This window comes from Cydia strobilella, chromosome 1, assembly GCF_947568885.1.
Source record: "Cydia strobilella chromosome 1, ilCydStro3.1, whole genome shotgun sequence".
Taxonomy (NCBI): Eukaryota; Metazoa; Arthropoda; class Insecta; order Lepidoptera; family Tortricidae; genus Cydia; species Cydia strobilella.
This window is the reverse complement of record NC_086041.1, coordinates 20,785,503-20,811,083: the sequence shown is the minus strand read 5'-3', so window position 1 is coordinate 20,811,083 and position 25,581 is coordinate 20,785,503. Positions and strand designations below refer to the sequence as shown.

Below are 25,581 nucleotides of genomic sequence, written 5' to 3'. Positions count from 1 at the left end.
TTGACAATATAAAAAATAAACTGTATAAAACAGCTCTTCTCTCAAAAAGTATATTCGGTATGGAACCTCGAATTTATAATAATTTACCAGAAAGCATACGGAAACTACAGGACGTACATATATTTAAAAAAGAACTTTTCAAATTCCTAGTAAATAAAGCATATTACCCCATAAAAGAATACCTAGATGACTACGACATATGACATAAACATTAATTATAACATTTATAACCATGACTGATGATATATTTTAATTGTGTTCGAACTGTATATTAATAAAATTGTATTTTAATTTTAAATGTAATTTAATGCTAATTTTAATTGTAATTTATTTATTTTATAAGATAACATTTTGCGCATTTCAATATTAATTAGATTCTCGCTCTCTTTGACATTTGTATGCCAACCGGCAAAACATAGTGCTCAATGTATACCTACACCTAAGACCCATGTATACCTATGTTTTACAAATAAAGCATTCTGATTCTGATTCTAATTCTGTAAAAATGGTAGTAATGAGTTTGAGAGTAGGTAGGACTTGTTACGCTATACAACGCCATAATGTTTTGTGGTAACTGAATTCTCAAACGTCAACTTTTGAAATGCAGAACTAGCTCATAATAATTAGGAATTATTCTGAGCCTTACAGCAGTTGTTACAGCGTAGGGTGTGTCACTTTTGTATAGAGAAAAAAAACTTATTTTTTTCAACTTCATTAGTTACCAAAAGTTAGGTTTAGGTCTAAAATAAAGAAATATGTAAAAAAAAGTACTGTTTTTATATACTTTTTGCTCGCTCAAACGAGGTAAACAATGGCCAAGTTCATACAAACACTAAATTTTAATCATTGGCATAGAACTCCTTCAAGTCACTAAAAAGTTTTATTTTTCAATAAATAATACTGTAATTTGTCAGTTTTATTTGCCAATAATACAAAAAAATCAAATTTAATATAAAGAAGTACAAAAAAAGTTGTTTTTCATTATTTTTGCATACGGCGTGCCGTTCAATAGGTATAAAATTAAATATTATATTAAAATATTGTAATTTTGGATTTATTTTGCAATGTTATTTTATTAAATGCATATTTTGATAATATAAAAATATCAGAATAAGCAAAACACACATTTGAAAGTTTAGGTTTGTATGGAATTTTCAAAACTTCAAGGCCGTTGAGCGAGCTAAAAGTGACATACTAAATATATATATATAATTATTTTGAATACAGATCGTAATTAAAATTACAATTATAGTACACAATTGTATTTCTTTCATAGGGTTCTACATTTTTATAAGAATTTCCGCGAGTCAGTAAAAAAGCCGGTTTTCATGATATTTTTTGTAGAACACACCTCTGTTTGTAGCCTTTGTAGATCTCAACAAGGCTTTTGACACTGTCAGCAGAGGGGGACTATAATTATACGGCACTTGAGAATATTGGATGTCCTCCTAAACTTTTACATCTAGTCAAATCTTTTCATGATGACATGAAAGGCACTGTGTTTTATGACTGCAAAATATCCCAGCAATTGTATTTTTTTCTCACTACTTTTAAAGGCTGTTTTTAGTAATAACCAACAGGGTGCATTTGCATACAAGAGACGACGGAAAGATATACAATATCTCTCTCCTCAAATCAGCAAAACATCGCGAGGACTTCTTCGACGACAGTTTCTTGTTTGCTGACGATGCAGCTTTTGTGGCCAACTCTGCAGCTGTTGCAAAACATCATAAACAGGTTTTCCCAGGCATGCACTTTGTTCTCCATGTCCATCAATGTCAAAAAGACAGTCGTGTTAGAGCAGTGCAGTGCGGAAAGACCCAGAATACTGATGGATGGTACGGCTCTGGAAGTCGACAATAAAAGTTTTCCTACCTTGAGTCGACCGTGTCGAACAATCTCTCGCTTGATGCAGAGATCGATATTCGTATGTGCAAAGCGGCGACCATGTTTGGGAGGCTACGTTCAAGGGTGTGGTGTAACAAACATCTCACTGTTAGAACCAAGATAATAGTATACCAGACTTGCTAAGTATACTCTTGTACGGAGCAGAAACCTGGACGACGGCTCAACACTTTTAACATGCGCTGTCTACGCAACATTTTAGGCATAACTTGGCAGGACAAAGTGACAAACCAAAAGGGTTCTTGAAAAAGCGCAGCTGCCCAGTCTTGCCGCTCTTCTTAAACAGAAACGATTGCGGTGGCTGGGGCATGTGCACCGGATGGAATCCTCTAGAATACCTCGACGTGTCTTGCTTTTTGCAGTTGCGTATGCTAAAAGGAACGTTGGAAGACCGATGCTGCATTTTAAGCTGAAACCTTAGCTGAAGACCGTGATGGATGACGCAAGCGTGTTGAGAAGGCTATGCGACCAAGCCTGATTCATAATTCATAATTTATTTATTGCATCCATGGTTTACATTTGGTGGTACATACATAGTGGGTTTCACATGGACTCTGGTAGGGCACAGCAATAGTCTTAAATCTAAAGTATGCTAGGTTTTAGTATTAATGTAATCATTATTATATAAATTAGGTTTTATAACAGAACAATGGTTAAGAGATTGCAATTTAAAATTATATTGCAACAAATTTATTAATGTCCTGGAGATATTATTGATAATTAAATTTAACATTAAAAATGTAGGGTATATAATATTAGTTTATTTAATAGTTATGTCAAGAATGTCAAGATTAAGAATTTGTAATATGTCACGCAATGTTTAATAACAATTGGTAAATAATAAATGGAATAAAAATAATAATGTGAGTAATAATTAAAACTAATAATTAACATTAAATTTGATTAAAAATAATAACATTCGTGATCATTAACATTAAATTCAATAAAAACTAATAACATTCGTGATCATTTTTATCTTCCAAGAAATCATTCAATTTATAGTAGCATTTGTTAACTAATAAGTTCTTCAATAGTTTGTTAAAATGTTTATCTGATGTCTGAAGTTTAATATCGTCGCCGAGTTTGTTGATGGTTTAATGCGTTAGATAGCAGAAGCTGGTGTCGAAGAAAGCAAACTTGGACTGGACCCTCAGGTGGCATGAGCTTTCTCTGCCAAAAATGAGGGAGGCCGCTCACTATCCGATCGACCTCCAGTCACCAAACCTGTTGTCTAAATAGCAATGCATAAATCGTCTGTAATAGACGCAAAGGTCTGTGATGTCAGTTAATTTTGAAACAATGTCAAGTAATGTAGAAGAATTATAAGAAAGATCCAATATAATTGATCTAAAGTTATAGTTTTCCCCTAATTTTCATTTTCTTATTGACTGCTATTATATTGCCCACAACTGTAAGAGTTGGGCAAACAAAAACAACTTCAAGCTCTGTAAACATGTTTGCAATGAACTATCGCGAGGCAGATAGATACATTAGATACTCATATATTTACGTTAATATATGTCTACTCAATAAAAATACAAAATATTTTACACTTGTATACTAAAAACAGAATATTATAAATTTATGCGAATACCTTGAAACATTATGAGATTTATTTCAAGCGATCGAGTGTCTGAATAGGAAAAGGAATAAGATCGAACACGATTGCTGAATATTCTGCATAAAAATCGTTCGTTCTTCGCTTATTATTATTGATAAAAACTATCCTATGTCTTTCTTTCCCACAGCTCAAACTATCGCCATACCTAGTTTAATCTAAATCGGTTCAGCGGTTATTGATATCCCATACAAATTTCCACCCCCCTTTTCACCCTCTTAAGGGGTGAGTTCTAGGATAAAAAGTATCCTATGTCCTTCCCCGGGACTCAAACTATCTGTATACCAAATTTCAACTAAATCGGCTCAGCGGTTTAAGCGTGAAGAGGTAACACACAGACAGACAGACAGACAGACAGACTTTCGCATGTATAATATTAGTATGGATAATAATATTATAGTAGGGATAAACCAATATAACCTAACCAAATATTGTCTTCGGTTACCGCGATAGTTAGGTACTCACGAAATAAAACTACGCGAATATACGCGATATAAGTAATCCTTTTCCATAGTTTTATTTCATGGATAACCTAACATGGATATAACAGCTGTACATAATAATCAAAGAATATGTAATAATACCGTATATTGTAATATGTATTTTTAACTTATCTCTGTCTTTGTCTTTTGTATGTTATATATTAATATTGTTGTTTTTTGTTACCTGTCGTGATTGTTTCACCGGATGGTCTCCGGAAGATCAGCGCTGGAAGTCGCCAGCAACATGCTGAGGTGAGACCATTTCGTGGCACTTTTTCTTTTTTATGTTTCTCTGTTTTGTATAATTTTCTATTTGTGTGTGCTAACGAATAAATTATTTCTATTCTATCTATTCTCTTCTATTCTAACCAAGTTGGTTATGTTGGTATTATGATTAATGTAAATAGCCATAAATGCGAAATTAAACTAAAGATTCAACTCGCATACTCTTAGTGATTGGTATAAAGAGTTCAACACTAAAGATCGTCTAATCACTTTATTTCATGCAGGGAAACAATAAACGTGCTTGTTTTAAAAATCGAGGTCATAATATGTCTGTAGTATTTGTTAAATTGTGCCAGTTTTTGGTATCCACAGATCATTAGCGATACGTAAAGCTTGTATCACATGACAGTGAGTTATATGTAAAAGTACTTTGTATTCGAAACCTCTCATTATAACTTTCCATATAACTTAAACATTAATTATGCAATAAACTTTCCTGAACGTATGACAACGCTACTGTAGCGGAGTTATATTTCAGGAAAAAATGGCTGCACGCTATTGCATGCAGAATGTGAAAATTCATTTTTATGTAAAATAAAATATGAACGTGATATAAAACATAGTGGTAAAAACATCATCCTGCACTTTTTGTGATAGCTGAGGTGCACAGAAAACTAAGTACCTATTTAAAACATATACCTACACGTAAAAGGCTCAGTCTCGGCGTGTTAAGGCGCTATTTATGTGTTAAATTTGACCAGAGTACATTAATGTCCCAGCACTGCACTATGCCTTATAGGGTATTTGGCTACTAGTCAAATCAGTATATTTTTAGGGTTCCGTACCTCAAAAGGAAAAAACGGAACCCTTATAGGATCACTCGTGCGTCTGTCTGTCTGTCTGTCTGTCTGTCTGTCTGTCTGTCTGTCTGTCTGTCCGTCTGTCACAGCCCATTTTCTCCAAAACTACTGGACCAATTCAAATGAAATTTGGTACACATATGTACCAAACCAACCCAACCCAACCTAACCCAACACCCAATATTTGTAACCCAAAGACGGACATGTAACGTAAACAATTGAATTTTTTTGGGGGGTAAATGGGAAAATTAAAGAATAAAGTTTTTCAAACTATATCGTGTTACATATCAAATAAAAGATCATTTTGGGAATCTCAAATATATTTTTTTGTAATTTTGAAATAAATAGTTTACAAGTTATTTAAGAAAATAGCTAAAAAATGACAATTATGTGTGTATTTTTTTCAAAATTTTAGACCCTGTAGTTTCGGAGATAAAGGGGGGGGATGCTCATTTTTTGCCTATTTTCGTGAATAACTTCTAAACTGTTTATCCTAAAATTATAAAAAATATATATTTGAGATTCTCACAATGAGCTCTTTCATTCGATATGTAACACATTATAGTTTGATAACCTTTTTTTTAATTTTCTTATTGAGCCCCCAAAAAGTGGCCCCCATGTTTAAAATTAATTTGTTTACGTTACATGTCCGTCTTTAGGTCACAAACTTACATATAAATACCAAATTTCAACTGACTACCTTGCGAGTCCGGTGAGGGTGCCGAAGTTAGGTAGCAAGCGATAATTTGATGTGATTCGTCTTTTTAGCCGTGTCCATATCTGACACAGTAGCACTAGCGCGTATGACACAGGACCATAGGAACCTCTTTCTGCGACTATGCATTTTTGAATGACAGAAGATTGCTGTTACGGAAGCGGCCGTTAAATAAGCCTATGCCAACGTTCAGCGATGATGGTAGGGCTTTATATACACCCAAACTGGAATTATGCAATTCAAGATAACGTCTTTAAAGAAATATTTAATTTAACTTCCTTAAATATTTAATTTTTACTTTCTATCCTACAGGCTGCGCCATTTAAGGATGTAAATCAAACACCAAGTTCGGGCTGAAACTGACTCGTACTTTACTTACTTAGGTATATGCGTATATCACAAATATCAGATCTACCCACAATATCCTATTTTAATAAGTTTAATCATATATAATTTAAATTAAATCTCACTTTTTCTGCTACATTTCCCTCCTAACCTGTATAGTTTAACTTTAACCTGTATCTCAAAACTTCGACTTGCCATAACTTCCTCATTTTTATTAACATTCCGGTGCCTCTTAGAAATTTGGGGTTCTTGAAATATTAGAAAATATTTTTCATTCTTAAAAGTGAAAAAAGTACAAAAAAATTTTTTTTGGTTAACTAACATGCAGATGCACTACACTTATACACTTTTTTAAGAATTACTCTTATAAGTTTGATTTTTTCACAGCTTTAAGGGACTGTAGACCTGAGTGTATGGTTTTAATTTTCAACTCGATTACCTCCACGAGTACTCGAGATAAAGGGTCTTAACAGACAGACGGACGGACTGACAACAAAGTGATCCTATAAGGGTTCCTATATTTACACATTTGTATGAAAATAATACACATTTACAATTTTTAATAATACCCTATTTTTTAAATGTTAACAGCAACCAAGTACATTCAAGTCAAATAGCAACATAAGACGATACCTTTGGGTTCAATTGGCGTAAAGGACATTTTGGCAAAAATGATTTATATATAGTTTTGTTCAGAATTCCAAGCGCTTTACGACCCAATTTTTACACTATGAGCTTGCATAAAATCTTCGTAAAATTACCAGTTATAAATTAGAAGTTCTAAGATATATCGTAAAGGTTACAGCTAAATATAAATATTGTTGTAAATGACTTACATGTCTTTTGTCGACCGTCCTTTAAGCCCTTCATTTGTCTTGATGATCAAGATAGACAATACACAATGAAATGTTCTTTATTGCACACCTCACATAATTAATGAATAGTTTTATGGGACCTTTATTACTAAAATATTATTATTGTTTGCCCTTCAAACCTTCCAAATAGAAATAGAAATAGAAATAGAAAGCTCAGCTCAGTGTTTTTTTCCGCAACTATCATTGGTTTACTCGCAGTGAAATCTCTTATAGTCTTGCGACAACATACTAGCAGTGTGCATAATACACTGTACCTTCCCAGCTTACCTTTCTTGTTGATTAGGAGAACGAGACAGGTGTATCAGCGACTGCCGATTGCCTCGCTATCCCGATTCTCGTCGTACACTCAGCTTGACCGGCGTGGGGTTATGAGCTTATGACTGTTTATACATTCCTGAGCGGTGGAAGTGGTTGTTTGTGCGTAATTTAATTATTTTCACAACACCAGCTCATAAAGGCTCTCTTGATTGTCCAAAAACTAATGAGAAAATGAATTATAATTGATGATTTTGAATGTCAAATATTGAATAGTGGTAGTTAATACTTTATAACAAAATCGGTTTTAAATGATTCGTTTACTTAATTGTTTCATAAACATCTTGAAATATTGAAATTATTTTATTATTAAAACTTACTGTATACAATTAAAGTCTTTTATTCACTAAGTAAATGTCCTGATGCTTGGTATCCTAATTCTAATCATCGTTAGCCGATAAAATACTTCCCTTGTTATGATTAAATTCTGTTATTTTATGATTGAAATAGATAGTTATATTTCATGAGCAACTATCGCGGTAACCGAAGACAATATTATTTACAATAGTATTATTAGTTACACCTTCATTCCCGAATGTTAGCTACTTTTTGAGCAAGTAATTATTTTAAACCAATAAATATATATTCTTACACACATTGACTAAGTCCCACGGTAGCCCAAGGAGGATTGTATTATGGGTACTCAGACAGCAATATATATAATATATAAATACTTAAATACATAGAAAACACCCATGACTCAGGAACAAATATCTGTGCTCATCACAAAAATATATTCCCTTAGCGGGATTCGAATCCAGGGACAAAGGCTTCACAGGCAGGGTTGTTGGCACCCATATTTATTGAAGGCGGTTCCCTGAGCTAAAAGTCGAAAAATCTCCTTATATGATCCTGTTTTTCTAAGAGGCGTTGATATTCGTAGAAGTGGAAAAAATATATGTAGTTCTTGACTATATTATCTTTAATATCATAGCTTCTGATACACCAATTATGACACTTCGCTCGATACAATTAATTCCCAAAGTAACCTCTACCTCGGACTTTTAATCCAACTTTACTCGGTTATTTATTATGTGATACTATAAACAAAAAAAGAAGAAACAACAATCTTAACTTAAATAGTAATTTCATAGCTTTCGAATTTCGATATTGTAGGGTAACGTTTTTAAAATAAAAAAAAATCTACAAAATTCGATCAAAATTGACACTTGGCGCGCATGATCTTTCCCGTTCTTTCTTGCGAAATGTGACAGAGACAGCGGCAAACCAATGGAACGGCCTGAAGTGAAACTTCTTATGGGACTTCCAACTGACAGCTGCGTTAAACGTTTAACGCTCAACTACATATGCATCCTTACGTGTACTTTCGTCCCACGCATAGATATCTATAGATCCGCTGTCATCGTCAGTTAAGCGAGGTTTAGACTAGCAAGAACTTGCATGCAATTTACGTTACATTGCCGACTAGTAAGGTAAACTGCCTTCTAAAGTTTGCTCAGATACCGCAATGTAACGTAAATTGCATGCAAGTTCTTGCTAGTCTAAAACTCGCTTTAGTATCGGGACCGATGTCGCCGCAGTTAAAAATGTGTGCATTTCAACTACATTTACAATATTGTACGCATAAGGCCTACTCACACATATACAGTGTACTTACACGTGCGATCTTGCGCTCTGGTTGGTACACACACGCGCTAAATTGATTGTAATTACACAGTAAAAATGACAACTGAATGTTCTGAGAGTGTGTTTGTACCTTCTTAAGTTAAAAAGTCATATCTCCATACGATATTCTTAACACATGTGGCATTTTGCTTTTGAAGGCAAGTTGACAGCCAGTCAAACTACTCATTCGTCCATTCATTCACTCAATAGAGATGGGCAAGATCAAAAAAAATGTTAGATCGATAAATGACTATGAACGAATGAATGATATTTGCTTATTATAGTCCGACAAGAAATTGTAGAAAATTATTGAGGGCGCCACTTCCTACGTAGCTGTCACATTTTTGACGTAAAATGCTTAAACATGGCAACAATTTAGTATGGAAAATTTTTAGTTCCATTTTATATAATTTCTACTATTTTATGTTGCACTATCAACGCAACGCAACGCTTTGCAACGTGGGTACGCTCCTTACATAATTTAGAGTTTAAAACAAATCTATACTGTGTACCTTACGATAATAATATATTTAGAATTCCGTTTTTAGGGTTCTGTGCTAAGATGGATCTTTAATTTACTAAGCCACCGTACCAACCTTTAAAAGACAGTAATATGTTAAGTAAGCGAAATAGATAAGCAATCGAGTAGGTTGGTCGTAGATTTTTACAGATTGTGCCAGTACTGTCACTCTAATTACGCCCTAATGGAGTAAAAGAGAAAGATGTCCGCAATTTGCGAGCTTCGGTGTTCTCGGTAGGCCCCCAGGTTTCCCAGTCAGATTTTTTTTGGTATTTTATGCCACTGGCAGGCTCATGATGAATGTGTATTGATAACGTGTTAAGAACAACGTCCAACAGAAAGTATGAAACTATGCGTGCTTTTCCAGATACAACAGATATAGATGTAGAAATAACACGTCAATTGATTTGAGAACAATTACTGATACGGCTTTATTCGTATGCCTACTCAATACTCATTACCTACATATACAACGACATTGAAATATCGATACGATAGAACATCGACAGATTTTATTATATATATATGGTTAAAAATATTGTAGTTTCTTTATTATTACTATATTTTCATAAAAATATTAATTACAAGTATAATCTGGATATATCTAGCCGAATCGACTACCGTTCGATACATTTTTAAGCTTCGTAACAGTAAACTATGCTGAAAACAGTTAACATGTGTATCGTGACCGGTAACTACACCCCGAATTCGGAATAAATTAATGTAAGAAATTCACTTACGACCCCATTGTAAATAAGATACACAAAATTATTAAAAAAATAATGAGTGTAAAGGACACTCACAGTGTAATTTTAAAGGATATTAATTTCTTTAGTATTTAATTATATTAACATAGCTCGATAAACAACAAAAATATATCAATTAAAAAATCGCTGTTTGTCGCCTCCTGAAAACTAGCATTTTGTCCTTTACGACAATTGAACCCAAAGGTATCGTATTCAAACTATAACATGACAAATAATTAAGCCTGGCTCGCAAGAGCTTTTGTTTGCGCGACTTTTTGCGATCACACACGTTTCAAGTTGGTTCAGTTCTGGTTATAATATTGTCTTCGGTTACCGCGATAGTTACTCATGAAATAAAACTATGAAAAATCCGCGATATAATCCGTTTTCATAGTTTTATTTCAGTTCTGGTTGTTTTTCAAATCGGCCGTCAACAAATTTTAAGAATATAAGATTAAGTTTAGTTAGGTAGCAATTGTCTCACAAAAACCAAATAAACTAACTAAGCTGATTTATTATAACAATAGTAATTAGCTTAATTTTTTGAAATATGTTAAATAATATGGATTCGTACGATTTGTCAGAATTTTAGTTATTTTATTCTAATAAGCATCTCAGTAGGTAAGTTTTTAAGCATTAAAATATAAAAAGTAGGTACTTAGTAATATTAAATAAACGGAAGACTATGTAAAAATAATATGATTAATTAAATATACTAAAAATAGCATCAACATAATACAAATGCCTCAATAACTAATCATTTTTATAACAACTTGCAAGAATATTGTGTAATACTTCAGAGATCGAAAACAAAAAGCAACAGAGATCGAGGTCAGTAATTACCATAGTGTCAACCTTCAGCCCCTTACTCCAAAGATTTTAATATCTTATCAACACTTGAGCGGTAAAACGGAACACTTCACTACAAAAGATAACAGAAACAAAAGAAAGCCGAAAAGTTCTTTTGTTTCGCGTTCAAGTTTGGAACTCAAGACACTGTCACGAAAAACGAACGAGAAGGAGTTTTTGTAAATGGGGTTTTCGGACGTCGTGGGAACGTTGGCTTTGCCGGCGGGTTGCCTTCGCGTCCGTAGGGCCACCACTGCGATGTGTCATGCCTAGCGCGCCTGCGTAACTTTGCGCCACCGTCCTGCACTCCTAATAAATGTATTTCTATTTCAATTAATCTAGCTCTCTTAATTACACCTACAAGTCTATGGTCCTAACACCACATCAGATAATTTACGTAAAATGAAACATTTTTTGAAATAACACTATCAGTATTGGTTTTGATACCTCTTGAAAATATAAAGTAGTTTTAAACCTCTTCTTGATTGTAGGAAATTGTATTTAAAATATTTAAAAAATACAAATCGTTTGTTAACCAACAAATTTTTACAAATTGACATAACAGATTGAACTTAACATAAATTAGATTTTACAATTAAGCTAATATCCATCGGCCCCAGACTAATAGTTCGTTTTTTAGCATTAGAAAGAAGGTTGACGTGTCTTTTTATTAAAAACCCCTTTTGAAAAATAAGTCACAGCAAATATGTTACAATTATAAATCATATACTTACGATCTTTTACGTTATTTTGCTTTTAGAAGTAATAAAAAATAATTTCTTAAAAGCGTTTTACAATATTTTTCAATAAAAAGACGTTAAGATTTTTCTCATGCTAAAAAAACTAACTATAGGTGCAGCCTCTATCCGGGGAACCAGGGAAATAGATTTTATTGAAAGATTTTAACTAATCTGAATATGATGGCTGTTTTTTGAATGAGAAATCTCAAATATAAAATTAACTTGAGTACAAAAAGTGCATGTAGAAAAATACAAACAAAAAATACATTTAAAAATAAAACATACAGAAGAGACAAATACGTAAGTGGAATTTATATTTACGGGGTGGAGTGTGTGCGAGCGCGCGCGCGCGCGCGCGTGTGTGTGTGTGTGTGTGTGTGTGTGTGTGTGTGTGTGTGTGTGTGTGTGTGTGTGTGTGTGGGTGTTTGTGTGTGTGTCTGTATGTGGGTGTGTGTGTACGCTACTTAAGTATGAAATAAACGTTATTTATTTTTTATTTTTAAGTAAAACTAAAAAGTATGTATGTTTATTGGGATCCAAACACTCGATTTTGCTGATAGCTCTTTCAACTACAGTGTAGCAAATGTTATTTCTCTGTAAAACCAATTTTCATTCATTAACCCCTTAAGAGTTTATGTAATAGTACTAGTATGAGAAGTAATTTATGTTTGTGAATGAAGTTGCTATACAATACTTGAAAAATGTTTTCTTAACTTCGGAAAAAAATATGTTCGTTTTTATGTCATCAATACTCGTCCACATTATGTAATTGTAAACTTAAGACTTAACTAATAATAAAATCTCAAGTCTGTGTATCTCCATGTCAAAGAAGAGCATTTTACCGTCGAAAGCTCAATTGGCTTTCCATATGTCGTCGTAGGTCATTCCGAATCCTTTCTGTTCTGTATTCTATCCTATTTGAGCCTTCTGCTCCTGTAATATCTCAGAAGTAAATTCGTCTTCGATACTCCTCGTCTAGGTTGTGAGCTGCGTACTTCCCGCATTCTTAAACTGACCGTCCCTTCCCACCGTACTGGATTTATGACAAATTCTTTCGCCGTCCATGCTAGTCGTCTTTGGAATTCACTTCCTCTAAACATCAGACAAGCTCCAAGTAAGTATTCTTTCAAGCGGATGTTACGAAAGCATTTGCTAAAACAAGAGTTCGAATAATATTCATCAATATTATATTTATAGTATGTATGTATTCTAATATTTATAGTGTACTGTATTTATGTAATATACGTAGTTTATAAGTATAATAGTTTGCTTTTCTTCTAATTCATTGTTTTTTTTTCTTTCTCTCCTTGCACCAATTCTAAGCTTCTCTGTTTGGCCCTATGGTGACTGGTAGAGAATGCCATTTGGCATTAAGTCCGCCATTTGTACATTGTTGTATATGTTTTGTGCAATAAAGTTTAAATAAAATAAAAGAGTAACAAAGTTACACAAAGAGCAAACATATTTCACTGTGAAACATAAAAATATGCAAAGATAGTTTTAATTAAATTTGTAAATTATAATCGATACGAAAACTTATCAGTTCTGTAATTAAGCTCTAATCTATTAAAACTTTGTTAAAACGTAAACGAGTTAATTTAAATTGTATAATATGGGCCGGCAATCGATGTAAAAACATGCATTATGTTTGTTTGGACATTATTTTAAGAGTACCTACTAGAAAAATAACGTCTTGGACATACAGCACTCTTTCAAATATCTACACAAATATCTCGCTAGCAATCAGAAAACACTAAAAACACCAAACTGAAAGGGCCTATTCATAAATAAACTTATATTATATAAATTTGTGTGGAACGGTCTTCACGGTCCGTTTAGCCGGCTCTCGTTAGGTCGGCCTATAAAGAAGGCTAATCTTAACCGTAGCCGGGTGATACATGGGCTGGTGAGGAAAGATCATGAAAAGATATTTCTAGGTGATATTTTCTCAAGTGTAATTATTATATCTATAAAAGAGTTATTTTTGTAGGCAACACAAGTAAACATTTAGCTATTGTAACAACTTTATAACCGAGTTCAATTTTATAGAAGAAGGAGGTTCTGTATTCGGTTTGGTGTTTTTTTTAAATGTATGTATACCGATTACTCCGAGACCCGAGATCCGACAAGGTGGTGCCACACTAATCTGGTGCTGTTCTTATGATGGGAACCATGAAGCCAGTACGAGCGAAATGCATAGTAAGTAAGTTACGCACACGCTAGCGAATATGTCAATGTCAAGCTCGTAGTAAGGCTACTGATGATGAAGACCACGGGCGTTATGTATAACTTCCCTCTTATAATTGGGCGTATTATGATTTTTGATGTAGGTAGTGCTGGAAATGAGTTAAAAAAGAGACTGAGAGGTGACGGGTAGGTGTGAGCTAGAGGTGAAGGTACAGGGTGGTGTTTGGGGGGTCTGAGGTTGGGGGTTGAGGGGTTGGGGTTTGACGAGTCAGGGTTTGAGAGGTTAGGGGATTGAGGGGGCGGTGAATTGATGGGTCGACTGAGGGGTTGGGAGTCGAGGGATCAGGGGTTAGGAGTTTAGCGCTCGGGGTTTGAAAGTTGGATCGGGGTTAGGGTTAGAAGATAAGGGGTCTGGGATTGAGGGGTCGGGGAATGGCGGTTTAAGGGTTGGTTGTTCAGGGTTCCAGAGGTCGAGAGGGTGGTTGGGGGGTTGAGGGAATGGGTCAGTGGCGGGGCGGAAGATGGATATTTAGTGTATGTAAGGCAACATTAAAAGCTTATTAAATTCACACATCAAAGTCTAACAACAAACAAATTCACACAACAAACTAGATATGTTTGCGAAAATCAAAAACTACGTCTTCTTATATATAGAAAATACTTGCTTAAACCAGATTTAGCCCTTATAAACTTCCAGGGGACATTCTCTTAATAGAAAACTACATATATTTGTACAATGACATTTGTACATATGATCTATCCCAATATCAATATTTTATCCGACTGCGACTTAACCAGAAAGTAGGGTTATGGGTTTAAGTGCTGATGATTCAGTACACCCTGTAGCTTAGGATACTGGCCGGATCACTTATCTAGCTCAGGCGGTTGGTAAAGAATTTGCGTGGTGATTTTCTAATAGATAATAGGTAGCTGTTTTGTGTTTAGTTGTTTGTACATTACACCTTATATTTTACTTTTTTACTTCTTAACTTGAAAATTAAAAATAATTTTCAAGCTGTCAAGCCTTCAACCAGCTTCAACTAGCTGATCATAATAACTTATTACGTCAGTTAAACGTTAGAACTAAAATATCAGATGCTACCATATTCAAATTTTTTGTGTAGGTCGCTGCTCATAGCTGTATCTTAGGCCTAACTGCCTAAACAAAACGAAGTTTTACGTGTGATACTCCGTGATGTGCACAATGCCCTCGAAACGTGCCATCTGCGAACAATAGATGGCGTGACGGGCATATCGGTGTCATTGTTGGGCATTCTTTGGTGAACGCCTGAAAGTTTGTATTGTGTAGTGGAGGTCACGAATTTCATAAAAATTTTAGTTAATCTACTGGTTTTCAAGGCAAGATAAGGTCCTAGACTACTCTCATAAAGGATGACTCACGCTAGACCGGGCTGGGGCCGGGCCAGAGCTTCCAGCGGTTGGTTTTCTATAGAAAGCACCACATGATCACCGGTCAACCGTCATAGAAAATGATATGTCGCAGGCCTCGGCCTGGGCCCGGCCCGGTCTAGCGTGCATCCTTAAGTTTTTTTACCATTGTTGGTATTATTTGCCCACATTGCAGTCTCATAAGAGCGAGTCTATTAAATGAATATTACCAAAAATAGGATTATAGTCTAAAGAAGTAAATGCTTTTCTTATTGTCATTAGTAGAATCTTAACATTCTTAACAAGAAAATTATGCTTAAACTAAAAAGGTTGATGCGGGATATGTCATGAAGCTAAGATAAATCTGTCTAAATCTGGTGTTTACTAAACGTAGGGAGAAGATAGAGATTTACTTATAGTTATATAAATTTTAAAATAATTTTTAAGAAAAAAAAACCGACTTCAATGGGGGCCGCTGAAAGTTCACTTATTGTTGATGGTGCACTCTTAGATTCCAGACAATAAAATGAAAAAGACAGCATCTTTTGCCTAATTATGTAGAAAAGGAGGTAAAACTACCCACTTTTCTAGTAGCATTTCGTTTTTGTAAGGATCGCAGTTCTAACCTAACCTAACCTACATTTCTGATATCATTTCGTTTCTGTAAGGGTCACAGCTCTAACCTAACCTACTTTTCTGATAGCAGTTCTGTTCTGTGAGAATCGCAGTTCAAAACCCAACCACCCACCTAACCCACTTTTCTAGTAGCATTTCCGGGTCCGGGTCTTGGTCCGGATCAGAGTCCGGGTCCGTGTCGGGCTGTCCGGGTCCAAGTTTGGGTCAGAGTTCGGTCCGGGTCCGGGTCCGAGTTGGGGTCCATGTTCAGACCCGGTCCGGGTCCGAGTCCGGGTCCAAGTTAAGTTTAGGTCTGGGTCCATAAGGAAGAGAACAAATCGCCAAACGTGAACTATGTGTCATTGAAGAGTTCCATTCTGATCATCATCAGCAGTTTCCACTTCATCAAATGTCACTTTTTTAAATGTAAATGCTGGATTTGTTGATGAAAATCCAAAAATCACTATATGTATGCCTTTCACATTTGAGGAGTTCCCTCGGTTCCTCGTGGGTCTCATCATCAGAACTCGAGCTTGACAAAAATATGTCTTAAAAACTTAAGTTGCTTAACAAACATAAAGAAGAGGACAAGTCGCCAAACGTAAACAATGCGTCATTAAAGAGTTCCATTCTGATCATCATCATCAGTTCCACTTCATCAAATGTCACTTTTTAAAATGGAAGTGCTGGATTTGTTTATAAAAATACAAAAATCACTATATATATGCCTTTCACATTTGAGGAGTTTCCTCGATTCCTCATGGATCCCATCATCAGAACTCGAGCTTGACAAAAATGTTTCTTGAAAACCTAACTTGCTTAACAAACATAACGAAGAGGACAAATCGCCAAACATGAACTATGCGTCATTAAAGAGTTCCGTTCTGATCATCATCAGCAGTTCCACTTCATCAAATGTCACTTTTTAAAATGGAAGTGCTGGATTTGTTTATAAAAATACAAAAATCACTATATGTATGCCTTTCACATTTGAGGAGTTCCCTCGATTCCTCATGGATCCCATCATCAGAACTCGAGCTTGACAAAAATGTTTCCTGAAAACCTAACTTGCTTAACAAATATAACGAAGAGGACAAATCGCCAAACGTGAACTATGCGTCATTGAAGAGTTCCGTTCTGATCATCATCAGCAGTTCCACTTCATCAAATGTCACTTTTTAAAATGGAAGTGCTGGATTTGTTTATAAAAATACAAAAATCGCTATATGTATGCCTTTCACATTTGAGGAGTTCCCTCGATTCCTCATGGATCCCATCATCAGAACTCGAGCTTGACAAAAATGTTTCTTGAAAACCTAACTTGCTTAACAAACATAACGAAGAGGACAAATCGCCAAACGTGAACTATGCGTCATTGAAGAGTTCCGTTCTGATCATCATCAGCAGTTCCACTTCGTCAAATGTCACTTTTTTAAATGTAAGTGCTTGATTTGTTGATGAAAATACTAAAATCACTATATGTATGCCTTTAACATTTGAGGAGTTCCCTCGATTCCTCATGGATCCCATCATCAGAACTGCTTTTTGACAAAAACGGGACCAATCTGTATGTATATACTTACAATCAAAAAAAGAATTTTCAAAATCGGTCCAGAAATGACGGAGTTATGGAGTAACAAACATTAAAAAAAAAAAAAAAAAACAAAAAAAAAAACATACAACCGAATTGAGAACCTCCTCCTTTGAAATCTTGAAGTCGGTTAAAAAGTCGGGAACTGTGACTACGATTTTTTCAAACACTCAAATTATAAAGAAAAAATGTCGTACCGAGCTGATATTTACACTTAACATGCTTTGTTTATTCATCTATCCCCTGCATTATTAGTTTTTCCGTTTATGCAGTTATGGAGTAGTAACCAGTCAATGTTCAAAAAAGGGGGATTTGGGTGTCAATCGCTCCCGAAAAATTAACGAGACGGATAATATTGCTGCTCTGTACCTATAGAAAATATAGCCGCGAACCAACAATGTGAGGCAGTGTTCCCTACCCGATCAAAAATCGTAAAAATGGCATCATATTGGAATACTAGAAAATTCACTCCCGTGAGGAATGCATTTTTATATCATAAACGATGAAATCAAAGGTCTTGTTTTCTGTTCTAATATTGATTTTCTAAAAATAAAAAAAATCGTATAAAAAATACCCGATACAAACATGCAAAATTTTCATTATTTTAAACCTCCTTAGGGGATGATTTTCAAAAACGCTGATATTACTTTTCTTTTATTCTAATAACATGCCTTTTTTACAAAGTTTCAAGTCCCAACTCAAAAAATTAGTATGGATTTTTCATACCTATGATAATATGATATGACGGTACGAATCCCTTAATTATGCGTAGCTCGACACGCGGATGGCCTGTTTTTTTTATGTTACCGTCGACATTGCTTTACTTTTTACAATGCGGTCAATATGGATACGATTTCGAGGGCTGTCATTACAATCAGTCAAATTTGTCTCCTGAATTAATATTCAATTCATTAAATGAATTTCATTCTCCGCAAACACATTCTACCCTGATTATCAAAGCTCAGTTCATCCAACGGAAATTCCTCTGAGCAGTTTCAACTTAACGTGTCAATTAGTGGATTGAATCTATCTTCGTATCTCATGCAATCAACGGAGCAGTCACTTAATATTATGAATTACGCTTTCGCGTGCTCAGTGTTTGACGTAACTTGAAACAGGGTTGGTAATTATGAGTGTTGATTTTTTTATATACTTAGGTATCATGTGTGATCATACAGTTAGAGTCAGCTAAAATAAGTTGAGAATTTTGTAGACCATAGCCATAATTTTTTACAAAAAGTTTATGATTTCGTAGAGATTATGATATATTATCGAAGTTTTTTATTAAGTATACCTATACATAATAAAAGGATTAATAAAGAATGAGAAATGCTTAAATCACTGTTGTCATCCTTCGCATGCATTTTAAGGAGCAAGTGACTCATCCATAAAATATGCACCAATTTTTGCCTGAATATGACATTATCGAATTTGTAAATTAGTCGAATCGATAAAATACACAAAAACTAAAAAAAATTACTTTATATAAGATAAATGAACTTAATGAAATGTAAATGTTACAAATTATGACATGCATGCACCATAGTTTAATAATTTTCTGACTAGTCGCACTTGTTAGTTAAGCAGTATAGATATTGTGTACATGATGTATAAAGGCTGTCCCAGAAGTAAAGAGACAACTTTCAAAGTCTTGCTGGCTGAAAGTATTGTTAAAACAAAAGAAAATTGTTGGTGTCGTTGCATCTACGATTTCGTTATCTGTCATTTAAAGCGGGAAATTCGTTACCTATTGCATATGTTTTTCAAAATGAATGACCAGAATATGAAGCACCTGCTAATATTATTATTCAGAATTGCCTTTATTTTACGAGTCTCATATTAAAAAAGATATAGTAAAACACTTTCTTCAAGTAAAAGCTGGACAAACTAGAATATATATGATAATAAGACTTTATGAAGAAACGGGTGAGATGAGTTTTAAGAAGATTCCGGTTAAAAATAGGACAATCACGGACATCACGGTGGTACCTCGAGATATTAACCGTTAAATCTATCTTTGATAAGACTCCTTTAACGTCCGTCAGTGGCAGCGGCTAAATTAAAAGTATCAAAGTCGTTATTCGCCAGAATGAAAAAAGAACGATCTAGGTATAAAACCATATGTGCAAGAAACTGCTTCTAGATATGTAAAGGGCCAAGAGGAACATGCCAAAAGAGGTAACCAATAAGTTTATAAAAGTAAGCTGAAAAAAATACTCAACGATTTATTGACGATTGAACCTATGTTCCGGCGAATTATAATGATGCTTATGAAGGAAACATTTTCGTGCAACCATCACGTTCATTAACTTCCATTCAGTAGACTTAGGACCAAAAAATTTTACCCCAAAAGACAATTTTTTTATGAAATACTTTGTATGGCAAAAGGAGTGGCTGCAAAATCCTGAACAGCCGTGGTGTGACTGGCCGCGAAAAATCTAAGAAAAAAAAATTCTGTTGTCGTAGGAGCAACCTCGGTATCAATCTAATAATTATACTTTGTGACTACTTTCAACCGAAATTATTACTTTAATGTTTACCTTAAATTTCATATTTTGAAAATAAATTTGTCTCGTTAGTTCCGGAACTCCCCATTATTTTAAATGTATCTATTACCATGTGTTAATGAATAAACTATTATCTATCTACTCGTATCTTTCTATCTAACAGAACTCCAAAATCGGACTTATTCTTCATTCCAGTAACATTTATACGGATAGTCTATCCCACCAAAAACATTACATTTAAATTTACCGATATGATTTATTTACCGCCACTGTAATCAGTTTGACATATACTCACAAATAAAAACACTTTGAACTTTGAACTTTGAAAAAGATGCAAGTCTCGCAACGCAATTCTTTTACTAGGTACAAAAAAGTTTTGGGAAGTAATATGATACCAAGTCGGTTATTTTAGTCAGTTCCAGGGGGTGTTAAAACCGTATCAATATTAGATATTTTTAATTTTTAATACGTATAATGACTTGGCCATCGCACGGCTGCATAATGACATAAGGATCATCGTCAACTATTAAAAATAATTCTGATTGAACATAACGCTAGCGCTAATCACATGCAGTTTGAGCATTACACATAATTACGAGTACGGTTCGAGTAAAGCATTATGTGCGATTGCCAAGTCATTATATGTATTAAAAATTAAAGATATCTAATATTGATACGGTTTTAACACCCCCTGGAACTGACTAAAATAACTGACTTGGTATCACATTACATCTCAAAAAATTTTTTGTAGTAGAAGAATTGGGTCGCGAGACTTGCATGTTTTTACATGTAATGTTTTTGGTGGAATCTCATCTCTTTTTGTAGATAGTCCTTCTTTTCGGGTACTACTTCTTGTACGTCGTCAGCTAACACTTTCCTCAAAGCTCATACTCATACCCATCCCACACTATACTCGTACTCATACCTATACATTACTCATGCATAGCCATACCAAACTATACTATACTATACTTATACGTACTCATACAATACATACAATACTCATACAATACGTACGTACCCATCCCACACTCCTCCATACTCATAGCCATACCATACACATATTATAACTATACACATCATACTCATTCAATTCAATTCAATTCAATTAATTTATTTCAGAATAAAAAATTCCAGAATAAAAAATTCATTACTCACGTCGTACATCTTAGCCTTTACTTTACCCACTATTTGTAGTAACTGCAAAAGTAACTTTGTAATAGCATATATTTATATGGGACTACAAACTTACTTATGCAGTTCTAAAATCTTTAAAACGTGACTGATATTGCAATATTTTTATGTTTTTTATGGCTTGATAAGCTAAGAGCTACTTATGTTTAAAGTTTAAAGCTTGTGGGTCTGCTAGAAGTAGGTACCTTAGAATTATGATGATCTTAAGTGTGTCAGTGACAAAACTAAGGAACTTTGACGTGCAATAATTCTTAAAATACGAGTTCAAATTGAATGTTCTTAGGAATATATCTAAGCCATATTATTCCCTATATGTCACTGAAAATTCAGGGTTCTAGCTGAGCTTTAGCCAGCACAAAATTACAGTAACGATCGATATCAAGTAACATGCGTGATACGTCAAAATTGTTTGCAATTGACATTTCATGTCGAATAAAACGTCATCTCGACTGATATTAGAATAGAGGTCAAATCAAATTCCTTTGTTTCTCAGAGATGTTCAAAATTTTAATGTAATTAAAATATCGCCTATCGATAACGTAAAGTAAATAGCTATTTGTGCAACAAGAGAAGAAAGTTGGTTTTTCTTGCGAGTGTTTATTTTGAGTCCCGAGAAAGCGAAAGATTCTAAGTTAGAATCGTGAGCGTAGCGAGGGACTCAAAAACACGAGATGTAAAATAACTTTGCTCTCGTGTTGCACACATATTTTTTCACCTCAGTTGTGAGAACATATTAAAGGTTAAAATGTATTTCGAATTACACAGAATTATACAGAGAAACAAAAAAAAATTTAATAAAAGTATGAAGTGGCAGTTCATGGCCTTCACTAAATTAAAAAGCTACTGTGTTTCACTCCCTGGAGTGAGGAAAGTCGCACTTTCCTCACTCCAGGGAGTGACGAAAGTAGGCTTGTTCGAGCTGCTGAGGTGAAAAATTACAATTCAACTACATACGAAGGATTGTTAATATAGGCCATTAGTTTATCGCTTCTGAACATAATATTATAGGGAAGTTATGATAAGGAAGAGATAAAAATATATTCATCAACAATTGGATTTCATGTAAAAAAACATCGTAAATTCGCTAAAAAGGCCTATAATATTGATATGATTTGCCTTGCAAACGTTTGGGAAAGAGAGTAAACAGTTCATTAGAACAAACGTACTTAAGTACCTAGGTAACCAATAAACCTTATGACAATTCGTTAGGTATCGGCATGGATGTAGAAAATTTAGTGAAGTGACAGTACTTACCTGCGTAGATTATATAATTTTAAAATCTGTATAGAATAATATGACAATAATGTGGCAAGCTATTGGGGATTAACGACCCCACGGACCCGAGTGCTCCCGAGTCGATCAGGGTCTCCGTCTCCGGCGTGTCTTCGTCAGACCCGCAGGACTCTTACAGAGGAATCGTCAGAGCTATAGGTATGCTCCAGGGGTGGAAGTGTTAATATGTGGTATATAACTAATCTGGGCAGCCATAATTAAGTTTCTCTAAAGTTATTGTAGGTAGTAAAACGGGATAAGTCGCGAAAGTTTGTGCTCATCTCTTTTGACTTTTATCCTCACTAGACTAAAATAATATTATGAAGTTTCACCTCATATAATAACAAGTAATAAAACGAACAAGCGTCGATTCTGTTGCATCCAGTTTCTGGCACACACTGCGGAAATTGCTTTTAACAACTTTAATTGGACTCTCAAGAAAAAACTTTTCCAATCTGCCTTTGTTGGTAGGCCGGCTTTAAAAAGCAAGAATAAACGTATAATAATCCTTGTATAACATTATACCTACAGATGTGACTGCCGTTGGCTATCCATTGAGTTATTATTACTATAGAGACGACATACCAAACAATGAAATTGTAGCAATCAAAACCTGTACCACGCGACCAAAACGTCGTAAGCGCCGTAAAATTAGTGGCGCTTACGGGTTTAGGTCGCGAGATTCACGCTTAGCTTCTATAGTTTGATGCCAAAACGGCAGCAACTCATGGCGCAAAATACTGGTTTCCTGTGCCGGTTCTACCAATGGTTTTCGAGTAAATGCTATAAGCAAACCAATTTATTATTTACCTAATTGTGAGTAAGTGCATTCTTAATATATGACTGACATTTTACGATTGATCGACAGATTACACGACAGAGTGACAGATTAGGTGATAATTAGTTGCAGTCATTTTTAGGGTTCCGTAGCTAAAATAGCAGAAACGGAACCCGTATAGTTTCGCCATGTCCGTTCGCCTGTTTATCCGTATGTCACACCCATTTTACACGAAAACTATAAACTATATTTGAATTAAACTTGAAGTCGTATTTTGTGAGCTGCTACTTAGTTTAGTAGCTGAAATTGAAAAAAAAGTATGTTTTTGTCTCAGTAGAACCACAGAGTAGAACAAAAGTCGTTCATAGCTTTTCCTATTATATAATACGGAACCCTTTTTTATGCGTGGCCAGGCACGTACTTGGCCGGTCTTTATTTTTATTTTTACTATGTATGTATGATTTTTTTATTCCAAAACGGTTTCACAAATGTCTCATCGATGACGTTCTAACAAAAGGTTTGGTGCATAATGCCCATAACTACGAGGGGGGGTAAGTAAAATGTTGCTAACGAGGTCTATATATTCACGACAGCCGCAGGCTGGAGTGAATTATAGACTCGAGTTTTTACTGGTTAGGCATCGAAGGCACCGACCTATCCGGCATTCAGCCACGATTGAAAATTGTATAAATATAATTAAAATGGCTTTTTTTATTAGCCTACTCTGGTGTCCCACTGAATTGATGGGCAAAGGCCGCCCCTCGTTTTCTCCACTCAACCTGTCATCGGCATTTTCCCACCATTTGGGGTAGAATGCGTCCAAGTCGCCCTGCCATTTCCTTTCTGGTCTACCTGAACCCCGGCCTGCACCGTCTATGGTGTTCCGCGGGTCCCACTCAGTAACCATAAAATTAAATTAATGAAATTAAATATTTTAAAATACAAACAAAACAATTAAATTATTAACTTTAGTATTTTGAAAATAAAACTCGTTTTATACCTTTACTTTTAACAAGTATTTTACTTAGAATTATTTTACTGGAGTTATAGTGTATTATAATTATGTCACTAACTAAAACGAACCAAGTAGGTTCTAAGTAAAATACTACGGACTCCCGCAGCGCTGCACATGCGTGAAATAGCACGCTTAGTAACTAGTGAGCAAGTGTGATGGAAATATATTACCGGTAACGGTCTTCTGGGATTTTCTATTTGTGACTGCCACCATTCAGTAACTAAAATAAAGACATAGACATAGACATAGACATAGACATAGACATAGACATAGACATAGACATAGACATAGACATAGACATAATTTATTGGTAATAAGGTAATGCAGGTCACAATTTTTTGTTAATTTTACACATCTTACATCTTTTAATTATATCACAAAAATTTTTTTTTTATTATTAAACAATTCAATATTACACGTTACTATTCTTTATAATCTATTATACATATTACACTATTAACTATTCTTTATAATCTATAAATTTTTTAAAACTATAAAAGCTTTGCTTGATTAGCCAGTTTTTTAGTCTTGCTTTAAAGGAACTAAGCGTTAACGCTTCTGTGATATAGACTGGCAGCTTGTTTTGGTTTATTTTATTTTATGTAAAATTGTTTTTAACAATTGCGCGTTTCGAGTGACCCACGCAGATCCATCACCTCGCCTACCATATTGCGACATGTTTTCCCTAGCAAATACAGCTATTTGAAAAATTAATAGAGACGGTAGTGTTAGAATCCCGAGTGCTATAAAATGCGATTTAGCGCTGTCATCGTGTCTTGCCTTTATGTCGTCTAAGCGGCTGTCTATTTGAGGATTAGCGGGAAATTTATTTCTGAGATCTATTAAGTCAAACATAGTGTACTTTAAATTAAGAATGTCATTGTTAATCCAAGTTTTATTTTTTTGAGGTACGTATTTATTTTTATACGGAAAGCATATTTCTATTTTGTTAGATATTGTATTAATAACTGCTCGAATTCGGTCGTCTGTTGATTTTTTGCGTTTACATATCTCTGACCAGTCCACGCTGTCTACTGCGCCTACGAAGGCGGCTCGCGAGGCACGCGTATAGTCGCGTACGCGTCGGACTAAATTTGCAGGCGCTGAGTGCGGAGCGCACTCAACGCTGGCGCGGACTCCATAGTGGTCGCTGATGTTTGTGACCACTGGAGATGTAGTTAATAAGCTGGAAGACATATTCATAGTTCTATT

At 34.7% G+C, this 25,581-nt stretch overlaps 1 protein-coding gene across 1 annotated transcript in view; it reads right to left on the bottom strand.

Annotated features, from left to right (window-relative positions):
* Nucleotides 1-11,441, bottom strand: part of LOC134741939 (carcinoembryonic antigen-related cell adhesion molecule 1-like) — a 40,800-nt gene extending 29,359 nt beyond the window's left edge. The window contains exon 1 of the mRNA XM_063674826.1: nt 11,076-11,441. The gene's annotated coding sequence lies outside the window, so the exon portion shown is untranslated. The remainder of the gene's footprint in view (nt 1-11,075) is intronic.
* Between the last annotated feature and the right edge of the window lie 14,140 nt (nt 11,442-25,581).